Source organism: Peromyscus californicus, unplaced genomic scaffold (assembly GCF_007827085.1).
Source record: "Peromyscus californicus insignis strain IS unplaced genomic scaffold, ASM782708v3 Scaffold_24__1_contigs__length_46423439, whole genome shotgun sequence".
In the NCBI taxonomy this organism is placed as follows: Eukaryota; Metazoa; Chordata; class Mammalia; order Rodentia; family Cricetidae; genus Peromyscus; species Peromyscus californicus.
Genome location: NW_026294535.1, coordinates 7728882 through 7746540, shown reverse-complemented (window position 1 = coordinate 7746540; position 17659 = coordinate 7728882). Strand labels below are relative to the sequence as shown.

Sequence of the window (17659 nt, the reverse complement as noted above, 5' to 3'; positions counted from 1 at the left end):
AAACCAAATTCCGGTTCTTCTCTGTACTGTCCTATAGATGGTGGCTAGCTGTGGAAGCCAAGCCTCCAGCTGTTGCTCAGTCATATCCTCCTCTCCCTCTGAACTGATGGCTTTGTTTCCTAACCTCTCCAAGAAAACCACAGGCTGCTGAACATGAATGACTAGGAGCCCCTTCTTCCATTGTCCTTTTTGTCCTATTTTCCAAGGACAAGATCTTCCCACTGTCTTTGACAAGCCTGTGCCTGTGTCCTTTTGGCTTGGCCACCTCTCCTCTCTGGAGAAGCAATCAGAAGAGTGTACTTCCTCTTCTTCCTCTCTTTATCCCTCATATACTGCTGGCTGTCCCCTTGAGTGTATGCCAAGACTCATGCTCCGCCAATTCTAATCATCTCCACTTGACACTGTCTCCTTTATGTCTTTTTAGCACTTTTCCTTCTTCCAAGCTAAAGGTTGCAAAGAAATGACACCTTTGTTGTTCTTCTTTCACAATTTCTAGCCATTCTTTAGCTAATCCAGTCCAGTTTCTAGTCCCCCTCCACACCTTTCTTTGTGACTGCTCATTGTGATCAACCTTCCATTACCACAGTGTGGTAGATGTCTGCTCCACTCTTCTGATGCTCTGGACTGCGCTGGACCATGCGCAGTCCCCAGACGCAAATCTCTAGGCTTCCATGGCAACCCAAGTCCTCTTAGCTTTCCCTTCCTCTTGCCTGCTGTTCCAGTGCATCCTGTATCTTAAATCCAGAAAGAGCACCCAAGTTTCTGATCATGGGGTTCACCTTTCCTGACCTTCTCATGAGAATGATGAGAGCAGCTCCAACAGAGACAGAAGTGAATTTTTGTTATGTTGTCAAGTGGGTCAAAAGATTTTTTTCCAATGGACCAGATGAGCAATAAGAGAGAACCTAGAACTAATGAGGACTCTGAAGGTATGGGCTAGAGAAAATAGGCGTAGTATCAACTGAAATGGGGCAGGCTTCAGACATCCTCTGCTAGAGGAGAAAAATGGAATGGTGTTGGGGTTTTGATTATAGGCGAGACAGCATTAGAACTAGTGAGGTCTTTTGGATGGTAAAAGAAATATCTCTAGAGTTTAAGGTCTCTGGGAATGAGATTTAAAATTGACATTTGTTAGAGTAAATGTTGAATTTAAAGACAACAGATAGAGATGACCAAGAAAGAAATACAACTGGCCATTCAAATCAAGCTTCACATTCTTGGTTTTTGGGTTTTTTTTCTTTTTTTATTATTTAATACAATTTCAAATTGAAATATGTTTTGATAATAGTCTTCCCTTCCCCCAAGTCCTTCTAGGTACTCTCCCCCTCCCTACCCACCCAATTTTAAGTTCTTTCTCTAAAGTCAAACAAAAATCCAACACAACAACAAAACCTCCCTAAATCAGGAAAACAAAGTAAAACCATATCCAAAAAGAATAAAAGAAAACACTAAACTGTAACCAAATAAAAGCATACACACACAATAAAAAAATGGAGTCCATTTTCTTTTGGTAAACTACTTCTAAACATGAGACCTGCCCTGGAATGACTAATATACCCATTGTTACTCCATTGGAAAAAAAACTGATTTTCCCTCTCCCAGCAGCTATAAACGATAGTTGAGTTGACAACCCTTATCATAGTGGCTAGGTTTTCAATGATTAATTCATTTTCTAAAAATATAACAAAATAAAATATAAACCAAAAGCTATCACATCAAAGTTGGACCAGACAAAGCAGCAGAAATAAAAGTGCCCAAGAAAAGGCACAGAAACCAGAGACCTACTCATTTGCACACTCAGGACTCCCCTTGAAAATACTAAAGTACAAACCATAATGAAAATGCAGAGGACCTGGTGTTGACCTGTGCAGGCCCTGCGCATGCTGCCTCAGTCTCTGTCAGTTATTATGAGCTTTTCTCGTGATGATTTAGAGCGCCTTGTTCTGGTGTCCTCCATTCCTCCTGGTTCTTACACTCTCTGCTTCCCCTCCCACGGGGTTCCCTGAGCTCTGAGGGGAGCGATTTGATGGCAACATCCCATTTAGGGCTGAGTGTTCCAAAGTCTCTCACTCTTTGCATAATGTCTGGCTGTGTGTCTCTGCATCCATTCCCATCTGCTGCAGGAGGAAGCTTCGCTATTGATTCCTGAACAAGATATTGTAAGTAGAGCAGAATATCATCAGGAGTCATTTTATCTCTATATTTTTCTTTGTTTCTTTTTTTTAGACCAGTATTATTTGGTTTTACCCTAAGTCCCTGGGCTATCTAGTCTCAGGTCCTTGGTCACCCAAGTAGTGTTGGGTATGGATTCCATCTTGTGGAGTATGTCTTGGTCAAATCAGATATCAGTGGATGACCCCCACAAGCTTTGTACCACCAATGCTCTAGCATATCTTGCTGGTAGTACTTCATTGTGGATAAAGTGTGTGTGGCTGGTTTGGTGTTTACATTTCTCTCTTGATATATCATACAGAGTGTTTTCTTGTACCAAGGACACTGGAATGTAGGAGTGAAGGTTCTGTGTGGGCACTAGCTTGATGTTTCCATGTTCAATGAGCTGTGTGGGAGGTGTCTTCAGCAATGGGGACTTGCTGTCAGTTTGCAGAGAATAGCTATAGTCTTGGCAACAGCCTGGGTTACTTGGGGATTCTCATGGGGCCCCTTTGGCCAACAACTCAAGTAGATGTAACCCAATTCTGGTACTGGAAACTTCCTTTGGTAACAACAGATGTCCAGTATGGGGTCTGTCTCCCCCATTCTTTGGTGATTTCATTTAGATAGCCTCCATATATATGTATGTATTTTAGGAAGCTTTTACTGTATTGGGGTTCCATACTGCCTTCAAATGCCCCTTAGTTTTAGCTATCTCTCCCTGTGTTCCTTCCCTTGTCCCCTTTACCCTACCCCTCCACACTTCAACCTCCCATTCCACACTCTTGGTTTTAACAAAATATAGGTCAAAACTATTATATGTGTGTGGGGGGGGAACTTGTCCTAAATATGTGTATTTCATTCTTGTCTCCATTCTCTAAACAATGCACTGTAACAGCTACCCACATAACATTCACATTGTATTATGTATTAAAAATAATGTAAAAATGATTTAAAGCACACCGGACAGTGCATGAGTTCTGTGTAAGCACTACACTCTTTCATATAACTGAACTGAGCATAGTTCTTGAAGCCAATCTGCTGTGGATACTGAGGGGTGATGTAGGTGGAAAGGGGGATGGGTTCAGCAGCGAAGAACTGAGCACTGTGAATCAGCAGTTAGGGCTATAAGCCACTGATGAAGGCCAGGAAAGAACAGATGACAGTCATAGAGGGAAATAATTTGAAATGAATTATCAAGAAGAGGAGAATGATTATCTAGGTGAAAAGCTGAAAGTCAAGTAACATGAGGTCTGAGAATCGGCCACCGATTTCCGCAGACGTCTGTGAGGAGTTTGATAAGAGCAGTTTTAGTGAAGCGGTGGTGGTGAAACCCCGTCTGAAGTGGATGTAAAAGAGAAAGAGAGGATACAGATTAGATGCTGTGACACCAGACAACGTCTGAAAAGTCTTAGAATGAAAGAAGCTGAAGAACCAGGGAAACAATTGCAGAAGTGAGGCAGGAGAGAGTTTCTTTCCCCAGTTCCACATCCAGAGCAGATGATGGTCAGAAGAAGGAGAAGTTTCAGTGGTAGAGATGAGGGCTCTGTATGGTAGAGTCAAGGGTGGTGTCTGTGATGACAGGTAACACGGAGGAAGGGGACTGTTTGGATTTTTAGCCGGTGTAATGAAGTTCCTTTCCCACGGTGTCAGGCTCATCTTTGCTGTAAAGAAGAAGATCATAACTAAGAATGTTAATGGAGCTGAGGAAGAGAAAGATAACAGTCCAAACAGGGGGAATTTGCTTACCACAGTACTGGGCAGTGAGACTCACAGCCACGAAATGAAGGACTAACTATCATGACTGTGTTCTCTTTAACCTTATTGAAGTATGTGAGTGTGTAGATAGAGTCAGATGAGAGTCCTTTGACCAGGATTATGATGTTGCTAAGGCAGCAGGAAAAGAAACTAAAGACGTTGACAAGACATAGAAAGGATATAATGAGTATAATGATCTAAACTTGATAAAGCGGGAGAGTAAAGATTTCCAGGGAATGACAATGGTGAACAGTTAGTAGGACCAGAGTTCCCAGAGGGGACAGGCAAGTGTACCAAAGATGGTATGGAATATTAAGCAAGGATCCTCTGAGAAGGGAATACATGGTGGTAATATTATAGAGTAGGGTATTGTTACTGGTAACAGCAATCAGGATCTATACCAGGGCACAAAGAAAAGAAACTGTAATAAATTGGAGGACAAGATCATTGAAGACTTCACAAGGACCATCAGGAGTCAGAGGCAGCCTGATCTTTGAGTCTGAGGCCAATGTGGTCTACAGACTGACCTCCATAACAGCCAAGACTACACAGAGAAACCCTGTCTCAGAGAGAGAGGGGAGAGAGAGAGAGAGAGAGAGAGAGAGAGAGAGAGAGAGAGAGAGAAAGAGAGAGAGAGAGGGAGGGAGAGGGAGAAAGAGAGAGAATGAGAATATAACACTCACAAGGCTCTCCTGTGGTGGTGCATGCCGGTAGGATTTGCTGAAGGAGGTGGAGGCAGGAGGATCACAAGTTCGAGGCCAGCCTGGGGGAGTGTGGAAAAGACTATACACATAGTTGGCTTCCTGTATTCAGAGGCCCTGTTCTGCATCTGTAAATTTAACCAATGGTGAATCAAAAATGTTTGGAAAAAACTATGTCTGTACTGAGCAGGTCTTCCAGTGGTCTACCACATAAGCAGTGTAGCATGTCAACTGCATATTGTTTATGGTGTGTTAGGTATTATAAATAATCTTAAGATAATTTAAAGCATACAGGGAGATATTGTCAGGCTAGATGTAGACACAATGCATTTGGTGTAAGGAACTGAGTAGCTGCACAGTTGGGTATCATCAGAAAGCCTAGAACCAGACTTCCATGAACTCAGAGGACTGAGTTTACATCAAAGTGGTTGGAAACTGAGACATTTCAGAGCGTGTGAAAAGCCAGGTTAATATGCTAAAGAAGTGACTAAATACGACCCGGAAGTAGCAGGTAGAAGTAAGATGAGAGAAGAAGGTGACAGGATATAATGACATGAAATTAAAGGATCGGGGACCTGGGGAGAAGAGAAGGGAAGTAGGATGAAGGTGTCTTTGAGACTCAAGAACGACACCTGCTCTCCGTCCTTATCTGCTGTGGGACAAGAATGCTGCCACGTCAGAGCTTGTGGATTGATCTCATCAACTTTTCATTACTTCTCATTTATGAAGCTTCCAGAGGGAAGCTGTGGCCTGGAGGACTATCTGGGTTTCAATTAGAGCCAGATGGGCGGAACCCTCTAAAAAAAGATAGGTTGATTGATGACTGATTGATGATTGATTGATGGATAATCAACAGAATTCTGCAGGGCCCAATAGAAGGATTTGGAAATGGTGTTATTAACTGCATTGGCTTTATCTAGCTCCCCACATCCCCCTGGAGTCTTGCTTTGAAGAGGGTCATTGGCAGTCCTCCTTTTCAAATTTCTCATGACCATCTAGAAGGAAGTGCTAACTTAGAAACTAGTTTTCAGGTCCTATGTAGCTCAGTCTTTCCAGACTTAACCTCCTTCGATATACCGCCTCTCAACTTCGTTCCGCCTTGACCACTTTTTAATAAAGTGCCTCAGTTGGGCTTTTACTGTGCCATCTCTTGGATTCCTGTGTCAGTTTGGAAGGCTTTTTACCCCCATCTTACACTTCCTTACACTTTGCTACTTTTAAGGCATTTACATCTCTCTTCCTCCAAGAAACCTTTTATGGTCTAACTGATCAGAATGGAGGTGCTTTTTCCCCAGCTCATAGAAGTCAGAAGCCCTATTATAGACCCATTCATTTTAGGATTTATGATTCTGCTGCTAGGGACAGCACTCGATTCCTTTTTATATCTGCTGTTCCTCCCAACCCTAGGCATTATTTTGGAGTATGTTTTAAGTAAACGATTATTTGTTGTTTGTTAAATTATATTTACCTGCCAGATAAAGGTTTTCGTTCTGAAGTCATACATACTAAATATGATTTTACTTTCATATGATCTTTCAGCTGTTTAAAAACTCATCTCAAGCTATTTTCCAATTGAACTATTTCCTAGTTTCCACATGGTTTATTTAAAGATTGACATTCATGTTCTTCACCATCCGTCCACCCTGCCTTTAGAAACAATCATTTCATTATTGCCTTTTTAGGAAGTATAGTGCCTAAAGCTGGATAAAATCTTCTCCTCTAACCCAAGCTGAGTATCATCAGCCATTTTTCCTTTTAGCTGATAATCTGTGTTGACATGAACATAACAACAATTAAAGAGATTTTATTAAGATATTTCTTAAAAGTATAACATAAACCAGGTGTAATTTAGCAAATCTCAAGTTGCTGTCTTCACTTTTAAAAACACATCACTATGTTTATCCAACATTCAATGGTAGGTTCTTAAAGCCTGTGTATAGGGACTCTGGAAGCTATGAATAAAGTCAATCCTTTAGCACCAAATGCTCTGAAAAAAATTTCTATTAAGCAAATTATTCCAAGAAACACATTTAAAAATACATATTTAAAGCTTGAGTTGTTTTGACCAGGTGGCATGTGACTTTAGTTGGTCATCTTTATTTTTAGTGTACCGACACCAATGCATCATAGCTCCTTTTGGGAGATTAGAGAAGAGCCCTCACACCGCAGTTCTTATGTCTAGTGAGTCATCGATTGTAGAAGCACATGGACATTTTAGTCATCTTGAGACCTATTAAGTCATCTAGCTGCCCTTTACACAGTTAGTGATTCTAGTTCCCAAAGTGAGCTCTGAAAGCCCACTCAGACTGGTCATTCAGTATGAAGAGAAGGGCAGAAGATTCCTCCAGACCTTTTATGCTCCAACCTGAACACTTTGTTTGCTTATCCTACCTTTGAGGTTACAAACATTTCAGAGTGCCTACTGTGTACTGGCAAGTATTTATTTGGAAGCCACCTTGCTCAAGGTTAAGGTGGAGCAGGACTATATAAAACACGGGTCTTTGCAATTCACCATCATGTGCAAGGGATGACTTTCCAGGGCTCTTTGTTAATGACAAGAAGAACTAGTTATTAACTACTGTGGTCCTGCTGCAGCCTGGTTCGGGTCCTGAGAGAGGGAAGGGGTGTCAGCAAGGAGAAATGAATTGTCAGACCACCAGATGAGTTTCACACAAGTGGCTGGCCCTGAATAGCTTGAACTATTTATACTTCAAAATAAACATGTTTTTCCATCATACCAACAAACTTGTTTTTTTCCACCCTCCAGCATTAACCTCCAGCAAAATAAATGTCAGATAAGTTTTTTCCCAACTTTTACACCAAGACATTTTTAAACCAAAAACAACACTTACCATTTTGCTAGCTTGGCCAAATATGGAAAAGCTAAAAGGTGATCAACATAGGCACACATTTTCAAGAACAACAATCCCATTAAAACATATTTACAGACAGATATAGGGGTGATCTGCCTCTGATCCTGTCAGCACTGAATCAGGACAGCTCCCAGGGTCTGGAGTGGCAGCTGGCATCCCCAGACAAGAAACCTGAGAAGCATCAGTTCCCAAAGAATTTTAGGGGAAAATATTTGAGAAAAATATGGGATTTCTGGGAAAGATCACATCTGTCCCATGTGTCACTGACAAAGTGACACTAAAAACTGCCAAGAGAATCATCATTTTTATGAGAGAGAAGAGAGTGTGCAGGCCACACGGTCCCAGCAGTATTTGGTGCTGTCCTGAAGTCCACTGGTCCTTGCCGTGTGAGATTGTCCCTGTGAGCTTTGCCTCATCTGGAGACCTGTTGGATGATCACTCATATACTGGTCTGAAACTAGGCCGCATAGCTCCCAACAATTAACCAAGCTAGTGAATTTAAATTTGAAAGACATATATGGAAAACTAGAGAATCAGCCTTGAAAAAGGAATCAAGAAGTGAACTATCGGACTGTCTTGAGTGGGTGAAGTCTTACCATTTCCCCCTTGTGTGATTTAATTTGAGATTTTGTAAAGAAAGTCTAACTGTCCATGCACCTTCCCCTTTGTTGGGTAGAGAGTGATAGATGGAAGGACACCTCTTTCTTCAACTTTCTTTATGGGTGGGCAAGTGTGCTGGGTAGTTATATGTCAACTTGATACAAGCTAAAGTCATCTGAAAGAAGCAAACCTCAATTAAGAAAATTACTCCATAAAATCAGGTTGTGGGCAGGCCTTTAAGATACTTTATTAAATAGTGATTGATGGGAAACAGCCCAGCACATCGTGGGTGGGGCTGTCCCTGGGCTGGTAGTCCTGGGTTCTATGAGAAAGCAGACTGAGCAAGCTGTGGAGAGCAAGCCGGTAAACAACACCCATCCATGGCCTCTGCATCAGCTCCTGCCTCTAGGTTCCTGCCCTGTTTGAATTCCTGCCTTGACTTCCTTCAACGATGGATTATGATGTGGAAGTATAAGCCAAACAAACCCTTTTCTCTCCAACTTGCATTTGGTCATGGTATTTTATTACAGTGATAATAAACTTAACTAGGACAGCAGGATTCCTTAGTTTCCCCTCCTACCTATACTATTAACACTGAGGGAGGGACCCATGCCTCATAGGGAATAGAAGTCATATGAGGAATGAGAAATGTGTGCAGAAAATGCCCACTGTGGCAGATGTTCTGAGACTGCTATGGGAAAAGTAAAACTACATCATTTTAGGAACAGGGGTAAATTAATTTATAGTTACTGGGGGATGTCAGCAGGAGGAGAAGATGGCCTTTCACATAGAGAAAGGAGCCTAATACTACAATGTGCTGTGTTGATTACAGACACAAGCCTTGTTGATAGGTTGAAAGACCCAGATGTATTACCTAATAACTACAAAACCCTGAATGACTTACTTAACTTGTCTCAATGTCAGTTTCCTCATTAATAAAGGAAGGGCGTTAATGTCCCCTCTTGCTATGTTAGTGTTGCCAGGTTAAACATAGCCCATCTAGTTAAATGTAAAACCAAATAAGTACTTTTGTCTTTATTTTTGAAAATTGTATATATAGATATAACAAAATATGATTGTATCTGCTTTGCTTCCCCCATCCAGTGCCCACCATATCCTCCCTAACATGCCCCCTCCAAATTCAGTGTCCTTTTTTTGGTATTTGCTTTGTTTTGTTTTGCTAACCCACCAAACCCATTTAGTGCTGCCCATATGTGCATGGGTGTGGGGTCATCTGTTGCAGCATGAGAAGCACGCTAGTGACCATATCCTCAATAAAGAATAAGTTTCCCTCCCCCCACCAGTTACCAACTGCCAGTAGCTCTTTGGTCAGGGCTGGAACCTGGTGGTCATCTATCTCACCTACGCCAGAGTTGTAGCTGCCTTGGGCTTGTGCAGGTCTCGTGCAGGTAGCCATAGCTGCTATGAGATCATGAGTGTGGTAGCCATGATGTGTCCGGAGGACAGCACCTAATAGCCCTCCTCCCCATCTTTCTGTTCTTACATGCTTTCCACTTCATCTTCCATAATGTTCTCTGAGCCTTGGTGGTGATGGGATAATATAAACGTCCCATTTATGGCTGAGTACTTGGTCTCTTATTCTTAGCACTTTGACCAATTAGGCATCTCTTGACTGACGGCTGCTCACAGCACTGAGAAGCTTCTTTGACCAGGGTCACAAGGAGCCCGCATCTATGGGTATAAGCATAAATATTTAGAAAGGAAATTGACAGCATGCTCATTTATCAAAATAATAACAGGCTGTACCCTAGGGCCTATGACTTTCCAAGTCATGGGCTTTTGACCAGAATTATAGTACTAATAATGAAATTCTTTCCTATGAAGCCAGTCTCTAATCCAATCAGAAAGTTGTTATTCACTCACAATAGTGGTAAAGCTATTCCCTGGCAATGGCAATCAGTATTACAGCATGCAGGAATGGACAAGGTATTTTATTAAGGCGTTTTCTCCAACAGAAGTACTCTTGAACATATACCTTGACTGTGGTGTGGAGTATACTTGTAATAAAATCAAGATGTTTATTTGCAAGTCAAGTTTAGCTGGACATTTGGTGCTATTGTATTCTATTTGGCGGTCTTTTGTAGTTTTGTGGCAATTAAATAAATTAATTCTTGTAAAATGCTCAGCATGATGCCAAGGACAAGTGGTCTATGTGAATGAGGATAGTCTTATAAAAACAAAATTTGGAAGTCTGAAGGTGCAACTATCCTGGAATCCTTTTATGCTTAATCACCATACTGTAAAGTAGTATCCTAGTTAAGATGTGAGCAAATCAGTGGGATGAGTTTTCCCCATGCTGTACTGACAAAAAAGCCACGCTGTCATCCTTTAATAGTTTCATTTTTCTTCTGTTTTTGACATTTGTATAATCAGTTTCATTTGACTTTATCCTTTAGCCACTCACAATTGATGAATACTATTTTCTTCTTCCCTTTATAGCCACTCGTCCAAGTACTACTATGAGTTTGGGACTATGACTCAAGGAGGCAAGGGCAGAATGCACTAAAGCCTTGATTTTAGTTCTTTGAGTTTGAAAATGTAAAACAGAGTGGGTAGATCCAATTCTTAGCCCAATGATGCTACCATACAAAATAGAGCTAGTAGCTTACTAAACTATTTCTTTATCTCTTTCATTATATGTTAAGCACATCATCTAGCCATAGAAGTGTCATTAGTCACCCTTTGTTCTTCTTTTGAGTTTGTGAAATGACACTTTGCTGTTAATGATTCATTACTTTCTTTCCCAAGTGATTTCTAGCATATCTTTTATCTCACTTTTAAGAACCTAAGTGGTCCTTTCCCATTTATACATAATCATTTCTCTTTACATGGAGATGGTGTTTGATACTGGGTGTATTGATTTCACCAGAGAGAAGCTTTTATTGTTTCCAGTGAACTAGAGTGATCCCCATGCTCTGATTGTACCAGTATTAAATGTGCAATTTGATAACAACACAGTTACAACTATGATTTATTAAGCAACCTATGTATCATCTACCTCAAGAACTGTTATGTGCATTCAATATCTCATTTAATTTCCATTGTATCCTCATTCTGTTATCCTTATTTTGTGGCTGAGGAAACCAAGGCCCAAGGAAGGGTCATATACAGCCAAGAAATGGTGAAGGCAAGATTCCAATTGAAGAGACCCTATTTACTCATTCACATGACTTAGTTACAACATTTCTAGAAAGTCAGTTTTAGACATAAACCTGAAATAGTTCAATTTTTCAGTATAAGAAACTCAAACAGGGCTTAGATAGGACCAGTTAGATCCTGTTGAGCAGACCATAGTTTCCTTAATGGCATACCACTGTTTATTCCCACATTCATGTCATCATACTTCATAGCATCTCCTTTATGTCCTGTTTTACACCTTTTTTTTAATCCTCCAACTCTCTGGCTGTGATATAAAATTTATTCATGTTTCCCTACATTTCTGTGTTTACTTCCCAAATGAACATTAAGTCCTGGTCCTAAATCAACAGATTCAGTAAGTACCTTCTAAGGTGCTTTTTTTTTAATCTAAGAAGGAAAAAATAGGGAAAAGGTAAATGCTTGGCTAATCCTTAGAATGATCATTATTGTGATACCACAACATCATGTTGGGACAATGTTCTGTTGTTTCCAAATGTTCACTTCAGTGAGTTGCCACGGCAGTCCTAAAGGATAGGTTTACACTTGGCTGTGATTTGGAAAATAAAATGACTTTCCTAAAAGTGAAAATGTGATCACTGACAACCCAACTAGAACCTTACATCTTAATTTCTTATGTTTTTCCTATTCTGTCATTTTTGGATTGTTTTTTTTTCCCTAGATGAGAGTGGTTTGAGTGTGAAATTGTGTTTTTTCGTCCCTCTTTCCCTTAAAACTGGCATTTTCTTGAGAAGTTGGGCTTGTTTCTGAACCCAAGGCAATCCCCTTTAACAGATCTGAAATTTGCACAAAATTCTCCATTTTTCCATTTGAAGGATGGATCTTTGATGGGGAAGAAAGGTCCACGTGACTTTACACTGTATGGAAGAAAAGATACGGGGCTACTTTGGGCTTAGATTCCATTTGTCTTTGCATGGAAGGTGGATTTGGTGCCTTTCAGAGCAGTTGGTGCTGTGGGTGGTAATAACACTAATCATCCTTCATTTGAATCTCTTCCTCCATAAATGGATTTTGTAGAGGTATGACATGAATTCAAGAAATAAGGTGTACTTAAGAAAATAATCCATGTGGGTTTTGGTAAGCACAGGTACCAGTGCTCCTGGATTTCATTTGCTGAGAAATAAGATTGTGCTTCCTAAAAAATTCACACTCAGTTCTTCTCTTATTTACATTTTCTTTTTCCTTTGCCAAGAAATGCAGACACTTATTTTGATCTATAGGATACATTCAGGTAGGATTTTCTGAATAATCTTTCTTGCATTCAAAGTCAGTGAAGAAAGGCTAAGAAAAAGCAGCCACAGAGAAAAACCAAATGGACACTCTTTGGGGAGGACATTGTGTTTATAGAATTCGAAACTGCTTCTTATACCCAAGGCTTTCAGTGAGTTTTATTTTTAAGAAGTTTGAAGAGATCTAAGTGTACAACTCACAAGCATAAAGCAAGTAAGGCTGGACCTTCAAAGCTTATGCCCTTAACCATAGTATGTGATCAGGTGATGGAAACGTCTTATTGTGCTTATTTAAGAGCTGAACAGCCGATGTGCAAGGTGCCAAGTTCTGGCTCCTATGAGGCATGCTGTGTGAGTGGCAGGTTCCTCCCACTCTATCCCTTTCTGAATATCAACAGTTGTCATTCATACTGGAAGAGTAAACAACATGTTAGTAATGCTGAAAATGTCATATTTTCTGTTCTCCAACCTCTCCAAATCTTGAATTCTCACTTCTGCTCATGAGCACTAGACCACACCATCCAGGAGACTACAGAACACCAAGGAGACCTCTTTTTGGGACTCACAAGAACCTCTTGATGTTTGTACCTTTTGGTATAAGGATGTGTTATAATGTAGGACATGACCATCCTGCTAATTCTGGGAAAGATCAAGGCAAATTTCTTGAAGGTGACCATTAGGCTGAAGCCCTCACTCAGATGGTTCGTTCCATCTGTACCTGAGAGACCTTTCTCATGATTAGCCAAATGCCATTCTCCAGTATGTCCCAAGTCCATGTTGATTGTAAGGTCCATTCAAGTGTTGATAACATTCCAGATTATGGCACATTAAATGATTTTGCTAGAAATGAAGGTAGGAATGAGGAGGATAGAAGGTGTTTATAGGACCAGACATATCCCTACACATGTCTAGTTTCTGATTCCAGACCCTCCAGAAGATTTTAATTCATTTGCTTTCTTCCTTCTTCTAAGACTTCCCCTGAGCTCCGGCTGATGCAAATGACCAGGTAAAAGGACAGAATCCCCTTGCTTTATTCTCCATGCTGCTCTCCTCCAACTTTATACTGTTATAAGAATAGTTAATTCACCTGTGAGGGTTCTGATCCAATCTCTCAATCTAAAATGTGGCATCTTTGCTCCCTCTTACATTCAAAATCATTCCATGAAAGGATTTATTTTAGAGTCTAAGTTTCAGTTTTGAAATATCACTGTTCACCTAATTCTATTTAAAAAAAAATCCATCCTTAGAGATTTCTGTTGAACATACTTCTTGACATCAACTACCAATTTTATCTTTAGATTACAAAAAGGATGAAAGAACAGCCCAGATCCAGTGTTATTTGTTATGTAGAAATCATCATAGAAAATGCCATTTATTCTCCCCACTTTGCTTCCTTTACGTATTGCTTATCATTGTGTTACACAGAGAAGGTAGCATTTGATTTGTGAGACTTTATTTCACTTTTAATATGAACTATTCTTTCTATTTGATTAAGGACTATTATGCCATAAAAGCCTTTAGCAATATCTTAAATTAAACATAATTAGAAAAGTAAATCTTCTACTGTAGTGAATGTGCATCATGACCAATTTTCAATGCTTTCCCCTTTATGAGCAAGGAAATGATTATTTTTATTATTAGCATGCACTTATTACATAAGATGACAGCTTTGTGATGGCCTCTCGATAAGGGTCTATCATGTACCTTTATTATCTTCACCTGCTTGTTACTCTCGCTAGCCCTGCTCTCATACTTCCCAGGGGTGTCCTCTCTTATCCAAAATCTCTCTATTTTCACATATTTTAAAATCTAGAATCTTCGTATGAGAGGAAATAATGTGATATTCCCTTTCTGAGTCGGAAGCATTTCACTTTGCACGATAACCTCCAGTTCCAGCCATTTCCCTACAAATAATGTGGTTCCATTCATGTCGTGTATATTTGCCATGCAATTGCTATTATTTTCTGGTCTGTTGGGATATCTTAGAAAGTCCTTACCCATGCCTTGATCTTGAGGTGTTTTTCCCTTTGTTTTCCTATGGCAGAAGATAGGCATGGTGGTAATACCTATAACGATTTTATTCAGGAAGTAGAGGCAAGAATTGTTACAGGTCAAGACCAGCCTGGTCTACACAGTGAGTTCAGACTGATCAGGTATAGATAGTGAGAGACTGTATCAACAAAAGAAACAAAATGAAACGAAAAGTCAGACTGTCTTTCTTCAAGAAAACAAGGGACAGGAAATGCTGATAAGGGTTTGAGGAAGGTGAACCCTTATTCACTGCTGGAATTGTAGACTGGTGTAGCCATTATGGAAACTGGTTTGGCTGTTTCTCAAAAAAACTAAAAATAGAACTGCCACATAATCAAACTGTACTATTCCTAGGCATATGCTCAAAAAAACTCTATAGCTTACCACAAGGATTCTGGCTCGTCCTTGTTATTGTTGCTCTATGAACAACTGAAAGGAAATATAATCAGTCTAGATGTCCATCAATGGATGGAAGGATAACAAAAATATGGGACATATACACAGTAGAATTATATTCCTAAACATGAAATCATGGCAGTTGAAGAAAATGGATATACTGGAGAATATTATATTAAGTGAGGTAACCCAGGTTATGAAGAAAACCACCCCATGTTCTCTTTCATATGCATACCTTAGCTTTTAGTTCTTGTAGTTTTATATTTGTGTGAGAGTGAGTGGATACAAGAAAGGAATCTATGAGAGCATAAAAAAGAGGCTCTGAGGGAGAGGGAGAGAAGGGTCATAGAATATATGTGATATAGAATTAATAGGGGACTTTCAGTAGGAGAAAGGCTTAAGCAGGATTGGGGACAGAGAGATAAGGGACAGGAGGGGATTGGGAGAAAGTCAATTAAAATTATGTATGAAAATGTTATCAAGAAACCTGTTACTTTAAAGATGGAAGTCCAGCAGTTCTCAGAAAAGGCCAACTTTGACCTTTGTGATTTCATTCTATTGTAAAATTATTCATAAATATGTCACTAAATACAAAAAGAAAAAAGAAACAATGGTGTGTGTGTGTGTGTGTGTGTGTGTGTGTGTGTAAATAACCAATTGAAACTCATAGATGGTTATTTGAAGGGAAGAAGGCTGGGATTGCAGAAAAGGCAGCTACTGGTTTTCACTTTGAACCACTTGGCCCTTTGAAATTGTAGTTATTACTTGATGGAATTTAGGTTTAGTAAAGGCTACTAGAGCAATCCTGAAAAAAAGAATATGGGACTAAGTGTCACCACACCTGAGTTTAAGCAATATTACAGATCTGTAATAATAAAAACAGCATGGTACTGGTGCATAAAAACAGACACGTAGATCAACAGGGTAGAATTGGGGGCCCACAAAGAAGTCCAAGCAACATAGTCACTTGATTTCTGAGAAAGGTGCCAAAAAATGTACATTAAAAAAAAAAAGACAGCATCCTCAACAAATGGTGCTGGGAAAACTGGATTTCAACATGAGGACTATCAGGTCCCATTCTGTCACCACGCATAATACTCAACTCTAAGTGGACCAAAGACTTCAGCATAAAACCCGGTACCTTGAAATTGACAGAAGAAAAAGTAGGGTGCACACCTCAACTTATAGGCACAGGTAAAGGCTTTCAGAATGACTTGGTAGAATAGGAAGTAAGACCGACTTTGGACAAATGTGGACTAATGAATTTTAAAAGCTCTGTACAACAAAAGAAACTGTTAAGTGGGTGAATAGACAGCCCACAGAATGGAGAAAACCTTTGCTAGCTATTCATCTGACAGAAGATTGATGTCTAGAATACAGAAAGAACTAAAAAAAAATAAACCCAAACATTAAGAAAATAAACAACTCAATGGAAACTGGATTGTGGAACTGAAGTGAAAATTCTCCGAAGAATAAAGGCAGAAGGTTAGGAAACCCTTTACAAAGTTCCTATCATCCTTGGGCATCAGGGAACTGCAGATTAAAACTACTTTAAGATTCTACCTCAGGCTCTCAGTATTCTTTAGTTTTCAGTAGGATTGAAATTTCATGGGCTTTCCCCATCCACGTTGTCCTTGTTCAGCTTATGTTTAGGCAGCCACGCCAGTGAGACTTTATGGGTGTAACTTCTGACATTCCTAGGAGACTCAGTCTCACAGGAAACTCCCTGACCCTTGGCCATTAACATCTTTCCAACCCCTCTTCTTCAATATTGCCTGAGCATGAGGTAGGGGAGTTATGCTGTAGATGTATCCATCAGGACTGAGTTCACAACTCTCCATTTGATTGGCTGTGGTTTTCTGTAATGGGGTCCCCTGATACAGAGAGAAGTTTCCCTGGTGAGAGGGTGAGTATCTGTTTATTTTGGGGTATTTTATTTTGTGTATGTAGCTGTTGTGAATGGGATTGTTCTCCTAGTTTCTTCCTCGGTTTGCTTGTCATTGAGAAACGGGAGGACTACTGATTGTTGTCTGATCATTTTGAATCTTGTCACACCAAATGGTCATCCCTGAAAGCACATAAACAGGTAGCATTATACAGACTGAGAAGGTTGTATTTATATATTTAGGAATATGTGTATGCATGCACGAGAGTGTCAGTGTGCATGTGTGCGTGTGTGTGTGCGTGTGTGTGTGTGTGTGTGTGTGTGTGTGTGTGTGTGTGTGTGTGTGTGTGTGATATGTGTGTGTATAAAACAACTAATGAGAAAAGAGGCCATGAATTTGAAAGAAAGCAAGGAGGGGTATATGGAAGAGTTTTGAGGGAAAGAGGGAAGGGAAGGGGAAATTTATATTGTAGTCTTAAAAATAAAAGAAATAAATTCACAGCATCATTTTTATTTTTCTATTAAGAATTTTTTTATTCATTTTACATACCAATCACAGATCCCCTTCTTCCTCCTACCACCCCTCCAGCCTTCCCCACAACACCCCCCATTCCCTCCTACAAGAAGGTAAGGCCTCCCATGGGGAGTCAGCAGAGCCCGGTACATTCAGTAGAGACATTTTTAAAGTTAACAACTAACTAGGTATCTTTGGTGTGACTGTTGTGGGAGCCTGTTGCTTGGTAAACCAGAGTATTTTCAAAGACTTACATTTAATCTTTACTAATATAATAATGCTATCACTAGAATTTATATATTTAGAATGTGTGTGTGCATGTGTGTGTGTGGTGTAAAAACAAT

At 40.0% G+C, this 17659-nt stretch overlaps 1 protein-coding gene across 7 annotated transcripts in view; it reads left to right on the top strand.

Annotated features, from left to right (window-relative positions):
* Ano4 (anoctamin 4) overlaps positions 1–17659 on the top strand; it is a 397594-nt gene that overhangs the window by 204000 nt on the left and 175935 nt on the right. The gene's annotated exons all lie outside the window — the stretch shown is intronic.